Source organism: Bubalus bubalis, chromosome 5, assembly GCF_019923935.1.
Source record: "Bubalus bubalis isolate 160015118507 breed Murrah chromosome 5, NDDB_SH_1, whole genome shotgun sequence".
NCBI classification, from domain to species: Eukaryota; Metazoa; Chordata; class Mammalia; order Artiodactyla; family Bovidae; genus Bubalus; species Bubalus bubalis.
The window spans coordinates 77,340,879-77,350,388 of NC_059161.1; the positions used below are offsets into that span (position 1 = coordinate 77,340,879).

General features: G+C 45.2%; 1 long non-coding RNA gene across 1 annotated transcript; it reads left to right on the forward strand.

Annotated features, from left to right (window-relative positions):
• Positions 1-4,314: 4,314 nt before the first annotated feature.
• LOC123333580 lies at positions 4,315-9,186 on the forward strand. The gene is made up of 2 exons (XR_006550958.1): positions 4,315-4,369; positions 9,095-9,186. It is a non-coding gene; the product is annotated as an uncharacterized LOC123333580 (long non-coding RNA).
• Positions 9,187-9,510: the final 324 nt, after the last annotated feature.

Sequence of the window (9,510 nt, forward strand, 5' to 3'; positions counted from 1 at the left end):
CCAAAGGTCTCTGAGGCTTTCCTCAATTCTTTTCATTCCTTTCCCTTTATTCTGCTCTTTAGCAGTTATTTCCACCATTCTATCCTCCAGCTCACTTATCCATTCCTCTGTCTCAGTTATTCTGCTATTGGTTCCTTCTAGAGTATTTTTAATTTTAGTACTTGTGTTATTCATCTCTGTTTTCTTAGTCTTTATTTTTGCTATGCCCTTGGTGATTCTATTAACTGTGTTAAATGCTTCTTGCATTTTCTCCATTCTATTTTCAAATCTTTGGAGTATCTTTACTATCATTATTCTGAATTCTCTTTCAGGGAGATTGCTTATTTCCTCTTCGTTTATTTGGTCTCGTGAGTTTCTGCCTTGCTCTTTCATTTGTGTTGTATTTCTCTGTCTTTTCATTGTTTTTTTTTTTTTTTTTCTTTCTTTCTTTCTTTTTCTTTTTTCTAAACTTCTCCACTTGAGGTCTCCTTTTCCCAGGCTTTAGGGTTGTATTACTTCTTCCTTTTGATTTTTGCCCTTGGAGGGGAACGTTGGTTGGGTGGTCTGTGTTGATTTCTTGTTGGGGGTGATGTGCCTGTGTTCTAGTGGGAGGAGATCAAGTAGGCAATTACAGAAATACTGGGACATAGACACACACTTCCACACATACAGTTATAACCAAAGTGTTCTAAAGAAAAGAGTACAGGAGATTGACTTGGTGAGCAAGGGAAACCAGAGGTGATATCAACCAATTGAAAGCAGAGTTAGCTAATGCTCAATCTGGAAATCTGAGCATGAGTGGAAGGCTGACTGGGGAATATAACATAGAGAGCTCAACCATTTAACTTACTTGGTGAAAGAAGAAAGAGTAAAAGAAAAAAGAGAGAATAAAAAAAGAGAGAGAACAAAGAAAGAGTAGATGGGAGGGAAAAGAGAAAAGGAAGGGGCAGAGAAGAGAATTAAAAAAAAAACAGAGAGAAAATTAAAAAATTGAAAAGCAAAGATGAATAGACATGTGTGGAAAAGATTTATATATATATTCAGGAATAGCTACAGCTGGTAAAGAACAGTAGGAAAAGCAGTTGACTATATCCAAAATAAATCCAAAAAACTCATCAAGAAAAAGAAAAAAAGTGAGAAGGAGAAAAAAAACCCTAAAATGAATTTTTTTTCTTGCTTTTTTTTGGACAAGAAACACAAAGAAAAAAACTCCACAGCACCACAAAAGGCTAATGTGATGGTGGAAATATGTTGGGGAATAAACAGTGTGATTTATAAGAAAGAATCTTAAAATGAATTTTATTTTATAACAACAACAAAAAACCGAAGAGAAAAACTCCACAACACCACTAAATGCTAGTGTGAAGGTGGAGCTATGTTGGGGGAATAAACAGTGTGATTTATAAAAGAAAAGGAAAAAGATGAAAAAGGAAAAAAAAATTTTTTAAGGATTTTCAAGGTCATAGTTCTTGGTTGTGGAGTCTGCCTCTGTGTATGGGGTTGGGTTAGTGTCCTGTGATGTTTGCCTGGTTGGCGGAGCGTGTACCTGTGTTCTGGTTGATGGAGCTAGATCTCAACTCTCTGAAGGGCAGCGCAGCACCCAGTAGTAGGTTTTGGAGTGTCCATGGGTTCAGTATGCCTTTGGGCAGTCATTCTAGCTTTCGCGGTGTTGCTGCTGCTGCTAAGTCGTGTCAGGCACGTCTATTTTTGCTGCTGCTTCAAAGTGGCTCTCTCAACATAACTTCAGTGCCGTCCATCACCTACTTGTCCCTGGGATCATTGCTGGTGTTTCTGTTCCCCTGTCTCGCTCTGTGCTGCTGGCTGAAACTTGCTATGTAGGTGCTTGTGTGGATCCTTCTGTGTCGCGGTGACTTGTGTGGGCTTCCCTCAGCCCCCAACACTCACCCTCTGTGTCGCAGGGCTGTGTGCATGTGACTCTCACTTCCCGAGGTCCACCCTCTGCGTCTCGGGGCTTTTTGTGCACGTGTTTCAGCTCCCCAGGCTGGCCTCTTTGTCGCTGGGCTAGTGTGGACTTGTTTCCGCTCCCCGCATCCACCCTCTGCATTGTGGGGTTTGTGTGCATTTGTTTTGTCTCTGCCTGAACTCTTTGTCACAGGGGCTATTTGTTCTTGGCCCTCAGCTTTCTTTTTGGTCCAACTCTCACATGCATACATGACTACTGGAAAAACCATAGCTTTGACTATATGGACCTTTATTGGCAAAGTGATGTCTCTGATTTTTAATATGCTGTCTAGGTTTGTCAGGGCTTCCTTGGTAGCTCAGCTGGTAAAGAATCCACCTGCAGTGCAGGAGACCCGGTTCAATTCCTGGGTTGGGAAGATCCCCTGGAGAAGGGATAGGCTACCCACTCCAATGTTCTTAGGCTTCCCTGGTAGCTCAGATGGTAATGAATCTGCCCACAATGCAGGAGACCTGGGTTCGATCCCTGGGTTGGGAAGATCCCCTGGAGGAGGGCATGACAACCCACTCCAATATTCTTGCCCGGAGACAGAGCAGCCTGGACGGCTACAGTGCAAGCAGTCGCAAAGAGCTGGACATGACTGAGCGACTAGCGCAGCACAGCTAGGTTTGTCATGACCTTCCTTCCAAGGAGCAAGCATCTTTTACTCTCATGATTGCAATCACTGTGCTCAGTGATTTTGGAGCCCAAGAAAATAAAATCTGTCACCACTTCCACTTTTTTCTGTTCTATTTGCCATGAAGTGATGGGCCTGGAGGCCATGATCTCTTAACTGTTGCTGTTAAGTCACTTCAGTCGTGTCTGACTCTGTGCGATCTCATAGACGGCAGCCCGCCAGGCTTCCCATCCCTGGGATTCTCCAGGCAAGAATACTGGAGTGGGTTGCCATTTCCTTCTCCAATGCATGAAAGTGAAAAGTGAAGCCGCCTAGTGACTCATTATTGTTACCAGTATCACCACTATTATTCTACTCCTACACTATGGACTCCTATTAACCTTCAGAATTACCATTACCATTGTAATTACTATTTTATCACCTGCTATGCTCTAGGCACTGTCCTATGCCCTGCTTGAGCATAATTGTGTTTATTCCTTTCAATAGCTTCATCTACTAGCCTCACCATATCAGATGTGGATTGGGACCTGGAATGGTTAAGTAACTTGTTGGGTCTCTGGGCAGAGGCTTGAGCCTTGTGCATGGGACTCTGAGGCTGCACACTCCAACCGCCATAACATAATTCCCTTCTCTCCTATTTCAGTGTCTGGAACCCTCCTTGTCCCTCCAGGTTGAATTCCTGCCTTGATTAATTGTCTGGTAATGAAGTTCCTGGAATCAGGGTCTTCCTTCATTTCTCCTGATCCTCTGGGTCACTGTCTGGTGGTCTCTGACTGCCAGCTCCTGAGATTAGATTCCTGCCACCCTCAGCTCACAGCCATAACCTCCTTCACTGGGGCCTGTCAGCTACACCTTCTGTGGCTGCCAGAGCCCTCTTTCTCAGTGCCCACACTCTCAGATGAAATTTTTCCTCGGTCTTACGAGTGGAGTCCTCTGAGATGTTGCCCCTTCTCACGGCCAGCGTTACCGGCTGCTCCTCTCGTCCCCATTTTGGACCGACATGGAGTGAACCCTCTCCAAGTCTCCTGGCTTCATTCTGGTGGACGAGTTCAACCTCTAAATCTTCAGTGTCTGGTTAGACCATTTTCCTCTCACAAAGGCCTAGAATTCTTTTTTTCTTAAATCACTTTGAGATACAATTGACATACAAAAAGCTGTACATATTTAAGAACACAACTTAATAAGCTTGCAGATAGCTGGTCAGTACACCCCATGTCATGTTCATCTCTTCAAATTTTCCTCCTGCACTTCTTACCTATTATTATTTGTTTGAGTGTGTTTCAAGAACACTTAAGGCAAAGTCTGCCCTCTTGGCAAAGGTAAGCCCGTCACTGTTCACTACAGGCTCTGTGCCACCCAGTGTGTCTCTAGGGCTCACTCATCTTGTCTTAACACAACCGAAGCTTAGGAACCTTTGACTACTGCCTTTCCCTTTCTCCTCCTCCCAGAACATTTCATTCTTACCTTCTTAGGAAAAAGAGAGTAGAGAGGACTACCATATATTTACATGGAGACGTAATCCTGCAAATGTTTCTGCGCATGCCTGCCATCTTATCAGAACAAAAGCCCACCAGGCATATGTGTCCTCTATTAACCCTCCATCCAAGACATAAGGAGGAGCTGTCTCCCTGGGCAGCCTAGGGGACCCCAACCCTCCCCTCAACACCTAGCAGCTTGTCTTGGGGGAAACTTAGGTAAACTAATCATTATAGTAACTGTGCTATATTTTCATCTACAGAGGTCTTCACCAAGCAGGTGGACTCAGAGAGAAGAGAGGGACTAAGCCTGCCTGGGTAAGTGAAGGAAGGCAGCCTGGAGGAGGTAACATTTGCGATGAGTTATAAAGGAGGGTGAGAATTCTTAGTGTGTTAATTTTACTATCAATTTATAGATTTTCATGTTTAGTGAAAATTCCACACAACCCAACTTTTTAGTCAGTAAGTTCCACATCCAAATTTGAACTAATGAGGGAATGGCAAAAGAATATAAGATGTGGTCACAATCTTTCAGGCGTTTACTGTTTTGTTAGCAGAGAGCATACTTTCACGTGTAACATCTACTTGTTATTTAAGTAATTAATAAAAATATTGGTGTTGGGAAAGGATGACTCAGTTCGTATATTCCCAGATTTTTCCTCTGCCCAAACTATTTGTGTATAATCTACGTATTTATGGATAAACATTTGCCTAGTTGCAGCAAGCAGGAGCTATTCTCTAGGTGTGTGCAGGCTTCTCGGTGCTGTGACTTTTCTTGTTGCGGAGCCTGGGTTCTAGATTTGGGAGCTTCAGAGGTTGCTGCACAAGGGCTCCGTAGTTGTGGTGTGGAGGTTTAGTTGCCCTGAAGCGCATGGGATCTTCCTGGACTGGGATTAAACCCATGTCCTGACCACTGGACCACCAGGGAAGTCTCTATATCACCATCTTTATGGAGCTTACAATTCTGCAGTTGAACAGACCTGGTAGGAAAATATCATCATTTGAAATATAATTTCAAGAATCTCAAAGCAAATTGAGTATTTTGACAGGTGAATCTGGGCATGTGTCCTGAGAAAGGAGAAAGGTCTTGAGTTGTTTGTTACTGAAAGCTGTCATTATTGAGATTCCCTGAAAAGATGACCATTTACTAGAATCTCTGACTACTCGTCATTACCCAGGCTTGTCTTTAGACGGCTACGATGACAGCTGCAGCCCCTTGCTGGGTCACATTGCTTGTGTGTTGCGTCTGTGACTCAATACCACTTGCTTTGCAATGGATGCGTGCGTGCGTGCTCAGCCACTTCAGTGTCTGACTCTTTGCAACTCTATGGACCATACGTAGCCTGCCAGGCCTCTGTCCGTGGGATTTCCCAGGCAAGAATACTAGAGTGGTGGCCATTCCCTTCTCCAGAAGATCTTCCCAACACAGCGATCTTCCCAACCCAGAGATCAAGTCTCTTATGTCTCCTGTTTTGGCAGAAGGGTTCTATTACACCAGTGCTACCTGGGAAGCCCTTGCAATGGCTAGGTCTATGTTATCGATGCTTTTCTATTAATCTGGCTTTGGTAATGCCAAACTGTAATGTAAATTTGGAAGACCATTCCTTTAGAGAGGACCTAAGAAAGTTAAAAGTAGAAACTGAGCAGGAAGGGTTTCAAAGTTCTTTGGCCTGAGTATGCCAAGTTGCCCTACAAGGGAGCAAGAACTAGGTGAGAGTCAGAGAATGGGATCTAGAAAGGGAAAGGGCAAAGTTTTAGATGCATTCGCACCCTGGGGAAAACTACCGTGTGGATCCAGAGTACTCTAGGCACCGGCTAGATCTGCTCTGTGAGTCCCGGGTCATGCCCAGAGCAACTAAAACTCTCGTGTTACAGCCACTGGACTCGGCCAAATCTCCCTGCCTGCACCCTGGGTCCCCACTACACCACCACTAGGAACGTATGCCCTTGATTTAAGGCAGTTACAGCACTAGAAGGAGAGTGAGTGGCTCAGTCACGACCGGCTCTCTGCAATGCCATAGACTGTAGCCATGAGCTCCTCTGTCCATGGGATTTCACAGGCAAGAATACTGGTGTGGGTAACCATTTCCTTCTCCAGAGAATCTTCCTGACCTAGGGATTGAAGCCGGGTCTCCTGCACCGCAAGCAGATTCTTTACCATCTGAGGCACAGGAATGCACTAGACATTTTCTTTAAAAATCTGAGAGAAGTAATGTTTTGTGGAAATGATTTTCAAATTTAATTTTTTTCTTAACAGAAAACTCTTTTGTTCCTAATAATAAACCTGCTCTGGCTGAAGCAGGGAGAAGGTCTCCTTCCCCCTCAGCTCACCCTTGCCGCTCCCTGAGACATTTGTGCAGAAGCCAGAGGCTGCCGGGAACACTGTTTTAAAAGCTTTGCTGCCAACAAACCAACCATACAAATTTATTCTTGAGACAGTTGGGGAAATTTGAATATGGACTGAGTATTCATTTTGTTAGGTATGATAATGGTATCACGGTTATGTGAGAACAATGTCCTTTAAATGTTTTTTATTGTGGTAAAAGTCGCATGATATAAAACACACTATTTTAACTATGTCCTTATTTTTTAAAGCCTCATATTCCAAGATGTCTGGAATTTTCATTAAAAAGAAGTAATTATGACAGAATGAAAAATAATGTTAAATCAAGGTGGTGGGCATAGGGGTTCATTATAACATCCTTTCTGGAAAACGAAGCAGCGCTTAGCACTGTAGGAGTCCCAGGCACCACTGTGGGAACTGGTCTATGGGTGCAGTTTTCCTTTGAGATCCAGGTGAGGAGGGGTCTGCTGCGTCCTCTCCATTTACTCACCACTTGTGGGGGGCTGGCAGGACACCCCGCTAGACTGAAAGGTAAGGGCACATAGCATTCTTCACCATATGGGCACATCCTCCCTGGTGTTGGCCCCCCACCACCTGTCTCCTCTGAGTAGGCAGGATGCCCTGCTCTAACCCGACACCTGCTGCCTCAGAGGAAAACCAAGCTGACGAACATGCTCCTTCCTTCTTTCCAGGCTCCTTTCCCTCTCCCAGGTATCCAGGGATCCCAGGAGGGTTTACTCATGACCAGGAAGCTGCGAGATGCCTGCTGGGGCAATGCAGCCCTTTCACTTCAGGGCCTTGCTTTAGACGGGCCCGGTGCCAGCTCTATTCTCACCTCTTCTCGCTCTGCCCTCTGCCACACTCAGTGCAGTAAGCTGAATCGTAGAACCCGAGAGAGAAGCATAGCCCCTCAAGCAGAGCAAGAATGCCCTCAGGCACCTCTGTTGCAGTGGTGGGGTCATTTGGCTTCTGCTAATATGTTTCTGTCTAAAATTCTTTCCATAAACGTTTACAGAATGCTCCTCTGTGTCAGGTACAGTGTGAGGAACTAATGGGCAGAGACCAGTAACATCTCCCGGGAACAGTGAAAGCTCAGGAGCAAGTGAAGCAAGAAATCTCCCGCAGCCCAGGAAATTTAGACCCGCTGGTCTCCAACTGCAGACTCTGGAGCCCCTGGAGCCCCTGGGACTGAACAGATCCCCCTCACCATAGCAGTGAAGGGTGGCTGACTGGCCAGGGAGCCCGTGGCTTCTTGAGATGCCATTTGTCAATATTCTGGTCCTGAGCTTTGCACAATGAGGAGCTCAGTTTTATTAATTCAGGTCCTGGGGGATTCAAGCCTGCGTTCCAGGAGACTGATCTACAAGTGAGCATTGCGTGAGCATGGCTGTCCTGTGACCAGAGTATTCACACCTGCTTCCCAAGACACACGTTTCCCTAATGGAGCTTATACCAGGAGGCTGATTGGTGAGAAAGAATCAGCCCAAAGGAAGGGAGTGACTCTGAGGAGACTTTACTCAGGGTATGTGAATAGAAGAGGTCATGGGCAAGCCTCCTTGGATGTTTTTACACCCAGAATACCCGTGAGTGGGCTCTTCTCAAGATGCACATCTTTGTAAACGCCTGTTCTTTTTTTTTTTTTTTTTGGTCAAGGTCCGTGGTATGCGGTATCTTACCTGCATGGAACGGGTAGAATCCTGCAGTGGAAGTTAGCCACTGGACCACCAGGGAAGTCCTGACTAAACAACTGTTTTTTTGTTAGCCACTTATAGCACCATTTCAAAAGATGACAGCTTTCTTTGTATTAGTTTCATTCCAGTTATGCTTTCTGGAGGTTGTCTTGAGGTTCTGGGGAAGGGGAGGAGACTTAATGGGAAATGTCCCAGCCCAAGGCTGTCTACAGTTCTGTAGGTTCTGGCATTTCTACACCAATGTATGGAGGTGGGAGCGGTTGTGGGGAGGTTTGCAGCCTGCAGGCTCTTTCTTTCATCTGGTTCTGTGCAACATGAATAGAGGTTATATCAGGGCTTGCCAGCTTATATGCAACAGGGACCAGGTGTGTAGCAGAGTGAATCAGGCTGAATAAAAGAATAATCTCAATAGCAGTTTGAGCATAAATATGCTTCTTAATAGTCTTCCCTATAAGAAAAAAATAGCACAGGTGTGAGGATAAATGGCAGCTGATGCTCAGTGGGGAGGGGACAAAGTAAGTCCTGGGGACAAGGTGAATCTTGGGGACTCTGGCAACCTGGAGAGAGTGCCTCCCTTCTCATGATGACCCAGCACTGTGGCCTTGTGGGAATGAGGTCCTGATGTTACCAGATGCAAGTGTTTTCAAGAAAAGTTAGTACTTTGGATTTTAGGTGAAATCACCTGATTTTTTTTAGAATATTGGCAACAAATTCAAAGTTTTAAAAAATGCTCCTCTAAACAAACAAAACACGTCAGGGCCAGATTCAGTCAGCGAGCTGGATGGCAACTTCTACTGCCTGCAGGATCTTAGCTCCTGGACCAGGGTTGGAACTCCCTCCACCACCCTCCCCCTCCGCAGTGGAAGCTGGGAGTCCTAACCACTGGACTCCCAGAAAAGTTCCTTCTTTATATTTTTTAAAGGATCCTATGATTTTAGAAAATGCTGGTTTTAAAAATTAAATAGGCAGAAAAAAGTTAAGCAGGTATTTGTTGTTTTCTAACTGTAGGTGTTATCATGGCCTTTTAGATCCTAATGTGTCTTTGGATCTCCAACTCGGGCTCTTGACTTCATGGATACAAGGCACCCCCCCAACCCCCCCAGTGTCTAAAGAGGCCAGGTGCATCCATTTCCAGTTGACATTTTGGCCAGGGGCATTTTCTGGCCCTTTCCCCTAAGTTAAGCGGTACTCTCTTCTGAGGTCTCAGACCCCTGTGCAGCCAGTGCTGACGGCAATGGAGCGGACAATGGAGTCAGCCTGTCCCCGCTCTGGAGGAATGCTCACAGTTCTCATCCGGCTCGCTTATCTAAAGCCTAGAGCCATGTGGACTGAGTTCATCTTCATCTAGAAACTGTGGTTCCTCTACACCTGTCAGTCTCGCCTCCTATAATCACTTTCCTTCTTACTTTTATTCTATGTTCATC